The following is a 14,505-nucleotide window of genomic DNA, read 5'->3' on the forward strand; positions in this document are numbered from 1 at the left end:
TCAATAAAAGGAAAAAGGAACATTATTCATTAGAAAACAGTTATTCAGGTATAATAATTTGTACTTTATGTCATATTATAATGGTAAGTGTAAATTTTCCTTTGAACCATGTTTTATTAACATTTCTTTTTCCACAGAGTTACATCAAAAGACTTTATAAATAAGTTATGTGCTCAGCCTGCCAGCTCTTACATGCATACCAATTACCTCTATTGGTTTCAGGACACGTAGTCAGTATTTTAAACAACCCAGATAATATTGCAAACTGAAATATTCAACATCTCCATCTTGGTATGCTGTCACCATGCAGAGAATGATTATAATTGGTAATCAGTTTCACTGCTGGTAAGTTGAGTGGCATGATGCCTTTTATATCCGTGCCTATGTCAAACTCAATTAACATTCTAGCACAGTATATTTCAGACAGAGAGCTAATCTGAGAGAACAACACAATTATTTTTTTGATGTTCAAAATTCTCAGTTTCCTAAAGAGAAGAAATTGAAGCACAAATACATTTATTAATACTGTAACATTTTCTATTTTTTCTTCCTAAAGAAAGAGGGTACAAAATAGATTTTCCATCCCAAATTCCTGTTTTTAGGGAGGCATGTCAATGACATGAAAAACTGCAGAAATAAAAAACTACCAGAATTTTTCTTTTTCATTACACCCTGCTGTATCAAGGTATGGCATTCATTATAATACAGTGAACTGAAAAAGGCTTTATTCTTAAGAAAAAGGTACTGATCTATCAAGCTGATTTTTATTGTTTGCTTTTTTTAATAATAACTAGCATTAGAGTGCTTTGTTTAATTTCACATAAACAAATGCATAAACAAAATCAAAAAGAGAAGGCTTATATATGCAACCTCTGTGAAAGAAATCAGGAAGTTGAAGAGGGCAGATAAAAGCTTCAACATTATGAAACTCTCCATCACTGAAAAATGTTTTCCCCACTCCCACACCTCTCTTATAAGTTATGCATTTCTCCTATCACACATAACATCAGTTTTTAATAATGTAGCAGGCTTTGTAGCACAGAATGAAACAGATAAAACACATGAAATATCTTTTAATAACAAACTAAAAAAAAAAGCCCCAACTCCAGCTGCTAGATATTGCACTACTTTTCTAGAGTAGCCCTGTTCCACCCATGTTTAGTTTGTTGGATTATCAGACAGATGGCCACAACTTGCTGCTTCTGACTGTCACTGCCCTGACAAAAGAAACATAATTTTGCTGAGATGTCTTCTCCACATAGGGTCTTTTTAATACAGTAGTTCCATGGTCTTTATCATGTAGGTTATCTGTTGAGGGATCCACACTCTGAAGTTACAGAATCACACGATCGCTGAAGTTGGCAGGGACCTGTCAGGGTTGTTTGGTAAATACCTCTGTTATACCTCTGTTAACAGAGTCACCTGGACCAGGACCAAGCTCATACAAACTTTGCATATCTAGAAATAAGTGGTAGGATGAAAAAACACAAAAACAAAACAAAACAAAAAAAAAAAAACAAAAAAAAAAACCCACAAAAAAAAACAAACAAAAAAAAACAAAAACAAAAACAAACAAAAAAACAACAACAAAAAAGCTGCTGTTTCACTCTTTCTACAGCAAGTTTAATGGGGGAAATATGGAAATACTGGAAAACATGAAAACATAACCTTTCTGCTAAAGCAAAGAGTGATAACTCTGCCATTCAATAAATAAATAAAAATATTGTAACATCTACTTTGATTCTTTTGATAATCAGAAAAGATAATTGGTGGCAGGTGAGATTGGCTGAAGTTATAATAAATGTAATCATATTTTTTTCTGACTTATTTGAATAAAGTCTTTAGTCTGAAAAACAGCTTGGAAATCCTGAAGGAACAAAGCCGTCTGACAGTTTTAGCATAGTGAAAACTTTCTCAGGGATAATATATATTTCTTTTTTTGTACATCTATAAGTTACTGCTAATTCACCACAAAATTGTCAAAATAAAAAGCTTTCACCAGTTTGTAGAACAATCAAAAAGTTCATAGCAATTTTTGCTAGCAGATTCAGTCTGAGTTATCCCAATTGACTTTTCTGATCTTCAAAACACAAAGAAATTGTTGACAAAGTAACTGATCTCAGCTTCAAGTGGTGTGAGTAGGACAAAATAGACTGTAGAAGAATCCTTCCTGAACAGAACCCACAAAATTTGACTGTTGCTGTCTTTTGATCCTCAAGAATGGAGAAGTGCAACAGAGCATGTTCTAATGAAACCTAACCAAAGATTGACATGATTGGTTTCTGTGTCACAAAGTCTGGTCCACTGAGAATTTTTGTGAACATTGAGTGGAAATATAGAAAGAACACACATTTTCTTTCAGAAAAAAATAGAGGCATGCTTTGCTATTCCACATTTTCATGGAAGATGGATCAGGATGTCAAAAAATTCGTCTCTTTACATCTCAAGAGAAAGACATTATTCTTTTTTTATAGTAAGACAAGTATTCTTTTAATTGCTCTATCTCCCTTCCTCTACAATCTCAACTTAAAGGTTATGCTCTTCTGTTTAGCTCTTCTAGTACCTGTAGGCTGGTGCAGACCTTTTCTAAACAGGGTATAGACTATAATCTTTATGATGATATACTATTGTCCTGTTCATACTCATTGAAGCCTAGATAAAGTCTTCATATTACCTGATGAATTCATGAGAATAATTCTGTACTTACTGGAAGATATTCTGTAAAGTTATTGATATAAAGTTAATTCCTCATTTTCTGGGTACCAACTGTGTCTCTGGTTTGGACATATTGATCCTCCTTACACCATTTACTGTGATGATTCCTTTGACAGTACTAGCATTTGGTAACAGGTTAGAATACAGGTATATAATCAATCTCTATCTCTACTTCAGTAAAAGATTTTGACACATTATTAATTATTTTTGACATTCAAATGAAATGTCCCGTTAATATTAACACTTCAGTATTCTTAGGAATAAGTATTAGACCCTTTTTTTTATTCAAAATACACTTTACATAAGCAGTCTGGCTGCAGGCCATGAGGAACAATGCACTATATCATTGCAAAGAGTTTTTCTCAGTTTTAACTTAGCTGTTCCTGAGAGGGGCAAATAAACCTGATGTCACATCTGACCGCTCTATTTCCCTGAAAAACAATATATTCAATATGGCAAGTGTTCTTCTTTAGGCAGTGCCATTTACACAGACCACATTTCTATTTATCCCAAGACTAACTTGCAGCAGCACTGCATGATATTTTGGCTGCAGGGCTGATTAATATAACACATTCATAGCAGGACTCCAGGCAGTGCAGTTTCACTCCTTGACATTGGTTTAGTAGATACAGTATATTTACTCAGTGGCAGAATGGTTTGTGCTTTGAATATTGTCCTAGATTAGGTTCACTTTAACAATTCAAGGATTTTCTTATTATTTGTCAATTCTAGAGAATGTCTGAACGCCTTTTCTCTCTCTTGATAATGGTCTTCATCTGAGTAGGACCAGAAAGGCTACAATGTCCATTATACTGCAATAGATTTCTATGGTTGCAGTGTACTAAGAGTATCCATGTGGCATATTTGCTTTAGTACAGGAAGTTGAATCCAATGTACTGACTATCTGACTATCTGATTCTGTCAGTAGCCTTATTAAAAGGCATGGATGGAGAATGAATAAACAAGATCCTCAAATCTGACATTATTATTGCTATAAAGTTAATTGGGAAAATACTATATCATATCAGCCATATATCATACATACATATCAACATATATCATACAACCTATATCATATCTGCACTAATGTCTGGACAATTTTTTTATTTAAAAGATCCAATGTTGCCTTTTAAGTTTCAGATGTTTTTAAATTCAGTGAAATCAGGGAATAATATGGAAGATTTTGCTATTACCAAGAATCAATCCCTTTCTTGAGACCTTTTTCTCTCTCCCTTATTTCTCTGCAGTCATCAAAATGGGACAGTTTATATTTAATTCTTATTCATTTCATGGTTTCTATTGTAAATTATATGTTACATATGTTATATGCATTATCATATAATGACTTAATTTAGGAATGCAGCACTGATTATAAAATAACTGAAGTGCCAAAACATTTCTGCCCATAAATTAAACTTCCTTCTTTCTTAAAAACAACCTTTTTGTTGGCCTCAGTGGCCTCATCTATCAGACTCATCTTTCATTTCCTTTTTGCTTTTTTCATGATCTGGGCTCCTAGAATATATAGGAAATAATAGTTCATATTAAAACAATTGCAGAGAAGGCATCCATGGGACTTTTACGCTAAAACGATTCATTATTTCTGTGACTATTTGAGATTTTAAGAATCACAAGAACTGACCTATTTGAGAATCCTTGTACCTGCATTTCAAAAAGACGTGACAAAGGCCTGACCTCCTTTGCAAGTAGACTATGCATATACTTATGCAGTAGACTTTTCTGGTAAAATATTTGCAAAAAGCTAATTTCAATCTGGAAAGTTTTATGAGAATGATTACATTATGCGTACATTTCACAAGATATTTTCTTACAAATATAAAAAAAAAAAAAAAGAAATAATATCATACTATTCCTGAGATAAATCTCAATTGCATCATTCTCACACATTTAGAAATTGAGATCAAACAGTAATAAATAAGTAACTTGTGATTAATTCAGGAAGTAGACAACTTTTTTAAAAATTTTGTGACATTTAGCTGACAATATATCTGGTATGTAATGCTTTCGTCACAGAAATTTCCTTAGTGCCAGTTGTTCTTCCACACTAACTGTTATAACTTCTGATACCTGCTGCACTCTTCAGTTTCTACAATTTCATCTGCGATACTTGTCCTCCACTATTTCTTACCACCTCTGTTTTGTTGCACATTTTCCTTGCAAATCTTCATCCTCCTTCACATGCCACAACCAGCTCATGTTTTCTTCAGCTCCATCTTTGTGTCACACAAGTACTCTGAACTTCACTTGCTTTCTAACTGACTTCACAACACCAACTCCTTAAATGACATTTACAAACAATTATCAGGTCAACTATGGGACATTCACATCTACTGATGGACAATTTAACTATTTTTTTATATTAACATGTAGTTCTGTATATAAATATATGTAAAGCATACAAAACTACAATTTTCTTGTGCTTTATTTAATTACTTCCTTTCTTCATATTCATGATATAGTTATTCCTTTTAATTTTTTTTTGATTGATGATAATATTTGCATCTGTTTCTACATCTTTGGAACCTAGCTGTATCTGCAGCTTATGAGATAACAAACTCAATAAATATTAAAATATTGTTCAAACCATTAGCTACTGTTAGCAACTTTATACACATCCTGTCAAAATAAAGATGTAAAGACAGATACACTGACAAAAGACAGCTTGGGGCTATGGCAACCTCTCCAGAGCACTTTCATCAAGACTTCCAAGAAACAGTGAGAGACATGGTTAATGGAAAATAGAAACCTGATAGCATTTGTTGGGGCTGGCTTCATTTTGGAAATGAGGGGCATCCCTCATGGAGATCAACAGTCATCTTCCCTGTAATGACCTGGGCTTATATAAAGTCTCCCCCTGGGTATACTCATTTCAAAATATCTGTGTGAAATGAGGAAAGACAAAGTTTGGTTTTTGTTGTGGTTTTGGTTTTGTTTTGTTTTTTGTTTTTTTGTTTTATTTTGTTTTGTTTTGGTTTTGGTTTTTGTTTTGTTTTGTTTTGTTTTGTTTTGTTTTGTTGTGGGTGTTTGGTTTTGGTTTTTTTTGTTTTTGTTTTTGTTTTTGTTTTTTTTTTTTTTTTTTTTGTTTGTTTTTTGTTTTTTGTTTTTGTTTTTTGTTTTTTTCTGGAAAGCTCTGTTGCATGGAGGGACCTCAGCTGGGAAGGCCCTAAACCACTGTTACAAAATCACCCAGGAAACAGGAGACACTTGGAAAACACAGAACAGGACTCTGTTGAGGGATCCAATTTTCCTGATGTGGGTCAGAATGGGCTCACTCATGGCTTGTATTCTTAGAGAGACAAGGTTTAAGTGGTGGGGACTACAGCAGTACAGGATGTGTGAGGAGCCATGGCAAGTCTATGGAGCCACCCCTGACACTGACAGAAAAGAACACTCACCCTGATCCATGACTGTCAGCTGCAGAGACACAGGCAGATCCTGAAAAGCTGTGTTTAAGAAAGGGCCCAGCTATCAGGGCTAAAGATGCACCCTGGGGATGACATAGTGTGCCAAAGGGAGACAGGAGCCCCTGAGGGACAGCAGCCATGGGACACATGGACCAGGACAGGGACAACCCCAAGGGAACGACCATGGGAAACTGTATCAGGCCAGGAATATCGCTGAAGGACTCTGGCCAAGGAGGTCCTGGTAACTTGTGAAAACAGGGGAATGTGAGCTTTGGGATAGAGGAGTACAGGTGCACAACTGGGTGTGCACCTGTGTTTGTGGGGTTTTTGTGTTTGCTTGCGTTTGTGTTTATATGTGTGTGTGTGAATACTTGCACCTCTTTTTCTCTCAATTTGACCTGAACCCGGCCAGAAGTTAGACAGGAGAGTAGGAGAAATTGCCTAATTAAAGATGCAGCTTGCACCAGAGCAGTGGAGGCACCTGCCCAATGCAGGCAGCTCCCACCAGCAGCCAGCACTGTCTCCACCTTCTCTCCCAAAACTCCCGTGCCCTCTGAACTGCTCTGGTGCCACGGTTCACATGTCATGGGAATAAGTGCCTGAGACAGCAGCATGCACAATGCTTTATGTTTTCTTCTTCTCTAAACTTCAGGCCTTTCAGCTTCTTCAAGCTTAATATGCCTTTTTTTCCAGTGGAAATTTCAAAATGGGGGCTGAGTGGAGGAGGAGGGGAAAACCAGCCTAAAGACAGATATTGTATTTTAATGTGAAAACATACAGGAGATGGTCCAGAGCCATAGGATGCATTATATTTAGCCTCACATGAAAATTGGATGTATTTGTTTTTTCAGTTTAAAAATACAAAGTTTTGGAAACATATTCATTAACAAACAGCACAATGTTGCACAAAGTGCCTGAGGGTGTTCAAAGTTTATTCTCTAATAGCGTGTCATATATGTGAGCAGATAAATAAGGATGCAGAAGCTTTGGGCAGAACTTTCACTGTAGGATAAGTGCAAAAGGAGTAAACTGTCTTTGTAGGCTGGCTGTGGCATCTCTCGGACTGCAAAGCCTTGGTGAAACCTGTGAAAGCAATGAAACCAACCCTCTAAGTAGTTAATGTCCTGTCACATACCTCTGCTTTCCCCTGTCAGATACTCCCAGATGTTTATATTGCCCGAGTGTGATGGTCATCCTGGGACCCTGGTGGCATAGACAGATCAAGTAATTCCTCACTGAAGACAGGTCAAGTTATGTATTTTAGTCAACAGCAGCACAGCACACACAGGATTGCAGTCTAACTATAAAGACAATTTGATTTGTTATTCTCAAACAGTTCTCTTTAGTCCTTCTTCCTCTCTCTTCATAAATACAATGTGTTTTTCAAACACCAAGCTTAGCACTGTTGTAAGGAGAAGACTGATTATGTTGTCTGTAGCTAAGCAGAAAGTCTGGAATTGCTGAAGGCTGCAAGAGCTGAGCTCACACTTAATAAATTGAGCCCAACCTACCCTTGCCACATGTTATGTTTATAACTGTCCTGATGTCCTTCCAGCTTTGTGCTGAAATACTCCTAAACAACAGAGCTGATCTCTTCCCTACTCTGAAGGTAGAAACCCTCTGGCTTGTTTATGTTCAAATAGGGTTTTTTTTTATATAATGGGGAAAATAGGAGTGATAAGCATATTATATAACACAATTAAAACCTGTATGTAATTATTTTTAAGTTGCAGATATTGGGGATGGAATGTCTGCCTTTTGAACCAATCAAGGGAAGATTCTTCTAAGGGGATTTCAGAAGAATTTTTTAAAATAACAGAATAAGAAACTTCCTATTGTTAGGACTGCACATAAACGTTAAAGAGCAATCCTTGAAGACTATAGTAAGGGCTAATAAGTGCCTTTTCCTGTGTTTTGGGATATTCCACTTCAGTTCCTCATCTTGGCTTCCCTTACAAGAGTTAAAAGCCCTCTCATAGCTCTGGAAAATACCCATTTACTCATATGTTATTCAAACTGACCATAGACTTGGTAAGTTGACAGGTTTTTGTCCCCCAAAGGAAAAACATAGTTGCAGTTTCTCTCACAGTACATAGCTGGGTTGTAATAAATGCAGAGGAAAGCAGGTCAGGATGCCAGGCACACACAAGTACCAGCTTTACTGTCCTTGTCTCCCTTCAGACAAAAGACCTCAGCACAGAGAACACAATGTCACCCAGAACCTGTTATATACAGGTTGATATACAACCTGATAGCCTCCCTGAAATCTTTTCTGTGTGACTTTAGACCTGTTTTGGAAATGCCATGATTCCCAGAAGACTTAAAACAAAGAGAAACAAACACTCTGCTTGGGTCAGAAAGCAAGTGACATTGAGCCCAAATGAGATGAATGAGATCTCTGTTAATATGGAACATCCATTTATCACCCCACCTGAACACACAAAGGTAATTTGTAAAACTGCTATGTTTATTAAATCAACTGCAAACAGGTGCACTTGAAAATAATATGGCTTCCATGATCTGCAGACTTTGTGAAAGAGATGAAACTCCCTTTTTTAATCTCCCTCCACCTTTACTTTTTCTTTTTCCTTTCTTTTTGTACATTTTCCTCTTCTCCTATGAGGTTGGGGAAAGAAACTATTTAGGAAGGATGATGCAGTGTCTCCTGGGTCATATCAATGTATTACATGTTCTGAGCAAACAGAGTTGCCATGAAATGAGTGAAATCACTTTTTGTTAGTGTTTAATTTCTATGTACAATGTATTATGTACAACATATGCACTCAGTTCTGACAGCCTCTGGCCTGTTGTCTCCTCAAATGAGTGTCTAAGAAGCTCAATTATATACCTGTTATAAAGCTTGCTTATTTCTTATCTGATAAATATAAATTAAGTATTACCATAGAAATTGTTGAAATTACTTGAATAAATGGAATATTAATTTTAAACTAGATTATTCATGTACATGAAAACTACTTCAGTATGCAAAGGTTTTAAGATTTGGGCTCCTCTTCCCTTATCCTTCTCCGGTTTATTTCTCCTCAAGACAAAGCAGTACGTTTATTAAAGATTTGTTTATTCTTTGTGAGCCATGTTTTTCGGGCTTCTTTTGCAGACCAGTTGGAGGCAAATTAGAAAGATGTCTTTCCTTGGAGTGAGGTAAGCAGAGCTAAGAGAGTGACAGCACTAAGTAGTGGTGTTATATGTCTTCTCTGTAGTCATCCATATAGTTTGGGTATCCTGATAATTCAAGTGTTTTCCTTGCAGTGACAGAACACTGTGGATTCATGTTCTGCTTATACTTAACTAGAACCTGCCTATCTGTGCAGTACTGCCACTGAGCACTTGTTGCCTGTCTCACATTTGAGTGACTGTTCTTACCAAGAATAATATTCTGTAAGCCTTCTCTTTTCTTTTCTTTTTGCCTTTTTTTTCCCTTGGCTATATATCCAGTACGTCAGAATAATTTTGTATTCTGAAGTTGCTCTCCAGCACTTGCCACTGCTTTTAGCCTGGTGTAATTTTCAAATGTACTAATTATGCTCTACTCCATTACCTAGGTCATTAGTGACTGAAATAGTATGAGACTGGGAGCTGAGCTTTGGGGGATCCCCACTTGATTATTTTCTGGTTTTGCAGTGCTCTGTTGGTAACTCTTTGGTAGGTTAATGCAAGTGTGGGATACTTTCATTAGCCCTTTTTTCCCTAACTTATTCTTTGAAATTGAGTGGCACTGTGACCTCTCTAAAAGGAGGTCTTGAAGTTTCAGATGCCCAAGTGGTTTGAATGTTGCATACATTGCCTTTCAGAAGAAATCCTCATGCTTCTGAATTCTTGCTGCTAAATAGTTGTTCCCCTGGTTTCTGTAATTATGTAATGCTAGTGTTACTTCCAGGTAGGCCCTTATTATGCTGATGCAAAATAAGGAAAGTGCATGAAAAATTAACCTTGTGTTTAAAAAGTTCCTCTTAAAAGATACTCATAATCTGATGTTACTTTCTAAAACTTGGCTGTTTTGGGAAACTACCTGCTTGTGGTAAATCTCTGCACACCTACTTTGAATTTTTTTTGTTTAAAATTATGCTTGTGAACACTGTTCTTTTATTAAGAAATAAACCTTTTCCGATCACTGTAGTTATGTGGTTTGTTCACTGACTTTGTTAACATTTAGTGAGTAGAATAGCAGAATCTCATTTCAGAGGATAGCTCCATAATTTCTTGCACCTACCATAAAAACAAGCAAATTGACACCCTGCCAGGAGTAGCCAGAGGAGATCTTAGGAGAGAGTTCATAATGATACTGTTGCCATATTGCATGCCTGTAAATAATTCATTAAGTCAACCACCCTTTTGTTTTAAGCAAACATGAGCAGATGCCTTCCTAAATTGCATGCAGACAACAGTTTTCAGCAAAACATTGTTGTAATATGACACTTAAAAAGAGTAACATTTTTCTTTACTGATTTTTGAAGCGTTATCCACTCTGGTAATTCATAGTGATTACTTCAGCAACACATCACGTCCTTCATTGTGTTTCATCTGCGTTTTCCACATTTTTGCTGTGTGATAGATTTCACAGTTAACTCTAGCATGGTAGAAAATGAAACAAATTTGCATGCAGTTAAGAGAGCTGAGTTTTGCAGAAACCCAAAATACTAGTATTAATTATTTAATACAATACCTGCAGCTTAGATGTTATATCTGCTTTGTATTTAGAAAACTAAAAAAACTTGTCCAGGCATTTGAGTCTTCTCTATGCTTTTAATTAAAAGACAAGAAACAAGAAGTCCAAGCAAGATGTTAAAGCTAGTATTTACACAGCTGATGACTCCTCAGTACTCAGCTTGTAAAGGCAGGTCACATCTTTAAAAATTCCATATTTATACTGTGCAGAAGTGTATAAAATTCAATTTTATCTGTAATTTTTTTTTTTTTTACCTGCTCGGTGGTGTGAAGACTCACACACAATTAAGAAGTGGTGGTTTATTTTTGCTGTTAATACTTTGAATTTTAGCAACCTCCTTTCTTGCAAACAATTCTCTGCATATAAATTCATTAAGCATGAGCTCTTGTTGTATGCATTTCTCTATACTGATTTCATCCCAAGTTTGTGTTCTTTAAAAAAACTTTGAAATAGGAAATAAGGATCTGCATGTATCAAAAAGTAAATTCTGAAGAATCCAATAAAATGCAATGAGTTTAGACAGTATTTTCCAAATATTTGTTCCTCTGAAACACTTGTGGCAAGTTTTGCACCTTCTCAACCAATCATTAAGCTACATTTCAAGTTTCCTCTAAATTAGGTTTGCATTAAAAGTTTAGAAATTTTTATAAGGGCAGCTCCAAGATATGTTCCATCTATTATTGACTAGCAAATAAAGCAGAATGTGTAAGCAACTTGATTTTATTAGTCCAATTGATGTTTCAGTACCCCTACAGTTTTGATTGTTTCATAAGATTCTGAGTCATAATCCTAAAATCCTTCTTCATACTAATTACATAACTTCTACAGTGAAAAAAATGTTTGAAAATTACTTTTTTGGGACTTAAGTATAGCTAGACACTCTATGCCTCAGTTAGTCTAGTTGAATCTGAAAAAATAGAGAGGGAAAGTCTGCAGTGAATTAGACCTTTATGTTTCTATCAGTATCTCTTTATGCTCATCGTAACACCTGTAGATGTCTCTTTATTTTTTCCAGGGAAGAAGAGCAAAATACCATGGGTGAATATGGCATGGGTGGAAAATATAATTAGGAGAGTCTTAGGATTTAATGTCTGGAGGAATTTTTATACCCCTCTACAGGCTCCAGGACATCATCTAGTTATATTTGCACTAAAGTAACAGTGCTTATTGCGACTTCTGCTCAAGATAAATTATTTAGATACAAAGTTTCTAGCCTTCCTTCAGTTGTATATTATTGCTCTACTCAACATTGTGGCATTCCATAAACATTTGGGTTTAATTCACTAACCATGAGTCCTCTGAGGACCTTATTTCTTATATGAGAGTAACAATGTAGAGAACAAATGTAGAGGTGCAAGGTAAATTTCATACTTAAGTATCATCAGGCTAAGGCCTTGGCAAAAATTAGAAGGACTTTTATAGTGAAAAGTCATAATGTTTTTCCAATTGTTACAAATACTGTAGATGAATTTTTATTTATCTGTAATGTTCTCCATACAATGATTCACTCTTACAAATAGATTAAAAATGTTCAATTAACTTTAAAATATTCCAAGAGAAAAATCAGTTTCTTGAACTGAGGGGCTCAAATGCTTAGATATTTTCCTGTGGCGGGCAGGGAGGAGGACTTGTGGGTTGAAAGGTCAGATTTATAATTTGGGGTATAATAAATGATTTAATTATTCAAACATAACCTGAAAGTCTGTAAATTGTGTCACAGACATGATATGCTGATTTTTCTGAATGCAACTGAAATCTCTTTACGAAAGACTTACAGGGTTAATAACCTCCAGCTATTCTAAGTTGTAGTTAATCTTCATGGAAGCAGCACAGAGATTATACAGAGGGCTTGTTTTCCCCCTGGTTACTGCCTTATATTTCAAACATAAGGTGTTTCTCACACTTTAAGCTCAGAAGGTTGTGACTCCATCTTTCTCTAATCTCCTGCCCCCACCCTCTTTGCTCCACTGTTACATGAGGAAGAAAGGCAGTTACCCTGTGTCATCCAGAACTGAACAAATGGCTTTGGGTTACACAGAATCAATTATTTGGCTTCAATTAGATTTCACTTGCTGTGAGCCCAGTAGAGAGTCCTAAGCAGTCATCCGAGAATGACTACATTTAAACAACCAAACAGACAGCAGGCACACATAGATGTCCGTAAAATGAGTAGTCACACATCCCAAGTGATGAACTGTAAGGAACAGGTTCCTAACCTTGTGAAGTATTAAAAGTCTAGGCAAAATCCTAAGTTCGGAATATTCTCTAGGAAATATGATTTGATGTCAGTGAGATAGCATGTTGTCAATGCTGTTTAAAATGGCTCTGAAAAACTCACAGTTTCTTCTCCATTTAGTTATTAACTAAATCAAACATTGTCATCAATTACTTTCTAGCTTACTTTTTCAAATTAAAATAGACATTTCCTAAGCAGTAAATAGCGTAATGTCAAAATATATGCTGCAGACTTGCTTTTTGTGCTTTATTTAGCAGAGTATTTAGCAGAGTAAATTTAGGAATTTTTCCTAAACTTAAGGAAATTTAAGTAGTGAGAGGATGAACAACCCAGTCCCTTGAAACAAAATAATAATTTTGCTTTGCATTTTCTTGTCAAATACTTCACTTTTTTTTTTTTTTCCTATGAAACTTTAGTGGTTTTGATCCTCAGAAATCCGGTTCATCCGGAACACCGACCACTATTATAAAGCTTAAATTTAGAAAATCCATGCTGTTTTAGCTGAACATGCCATGAAAAAGGAGTGGCATCATGAGATGCAGACATAGCAGCAACTTCCTCATGTAAGCTGCTCTGAGAATTCTTGGTTCATAGCTTCTCCAGCACATCTTTTCCCAGTAAAGTGTTCCATCACAAAGATTCACTTTAAATTTGAAGTAGTAGTGTATATGTTACTGGAATCCATGAAATCTGTACAGAGGTACAAGTTAAAAATATAGAAAAAGAGAGTCATCACTTCACCTGTGGTGATTACTTTTTTAACATGACTGCACAATCGATATGTGTCAATGCTCTGTATTTTTGGTAACAAATTTTTGATTTTATTATGACTTTAATGCAAACTTGCTGACTGGCTCTAGAAGGAACTATGAGGGAGTAGGGAACCACCTTACTTCATAGTCCAGTCTATGAATGAGGAGAAAAACTTTTACAGTTCTTAGTAGAGAGAATTTGCTGACATAGTAAAAAGCCCTTCAAAACCCAGCCTTATTCAGCTTAGGTGAAATATTCTAAAGTTTTTTGGATGTATGCACAATATGAAGTAGACACATGACATGCTAGAATTCGGATCATAAATGCATTTTTATCTATCTTGTTGATAGCCAAGGCTGAGATTATTTCCTTTTCCTCCCTACTTTGGAAAGAATGTAACTTTTTGTTGTTCACTGTTGACAATAAACCACAGCCATCTTTCACTGTAAGCAGTGAAATTATGTTTCACATAGGCTCAAAGGATGTCAGGAATTTTCTTTTCTCTGTATTTTATATATCAGACAAATCCTGTGATTGACGTAATATGCTTTTTTTTTTTTTTGAAAGACAAAATTATTTTTTGTTCTACAAAGACCATGTGTTCAATTCTTTTACTAATCCTATTCTTTCTTCTTTAACCAAATAGTCCTTTGAGTCTCTGTAACTTCACACATCTGGCTGCCAGGTTCCCT

This window comes from Vidua macroura, chromosome Z (genome assembly GCF_024509145.1).
Source record: "Vidua macroura isolate BioBank_ID:100142 chromosome Z, ASM2450914v1, whole genome shotgun sequence".
NCBI lineage: Eukaryota > Metazoa > Chordata > Aves > Passeriformes > Viduidae > Vidua > Vidua macroura.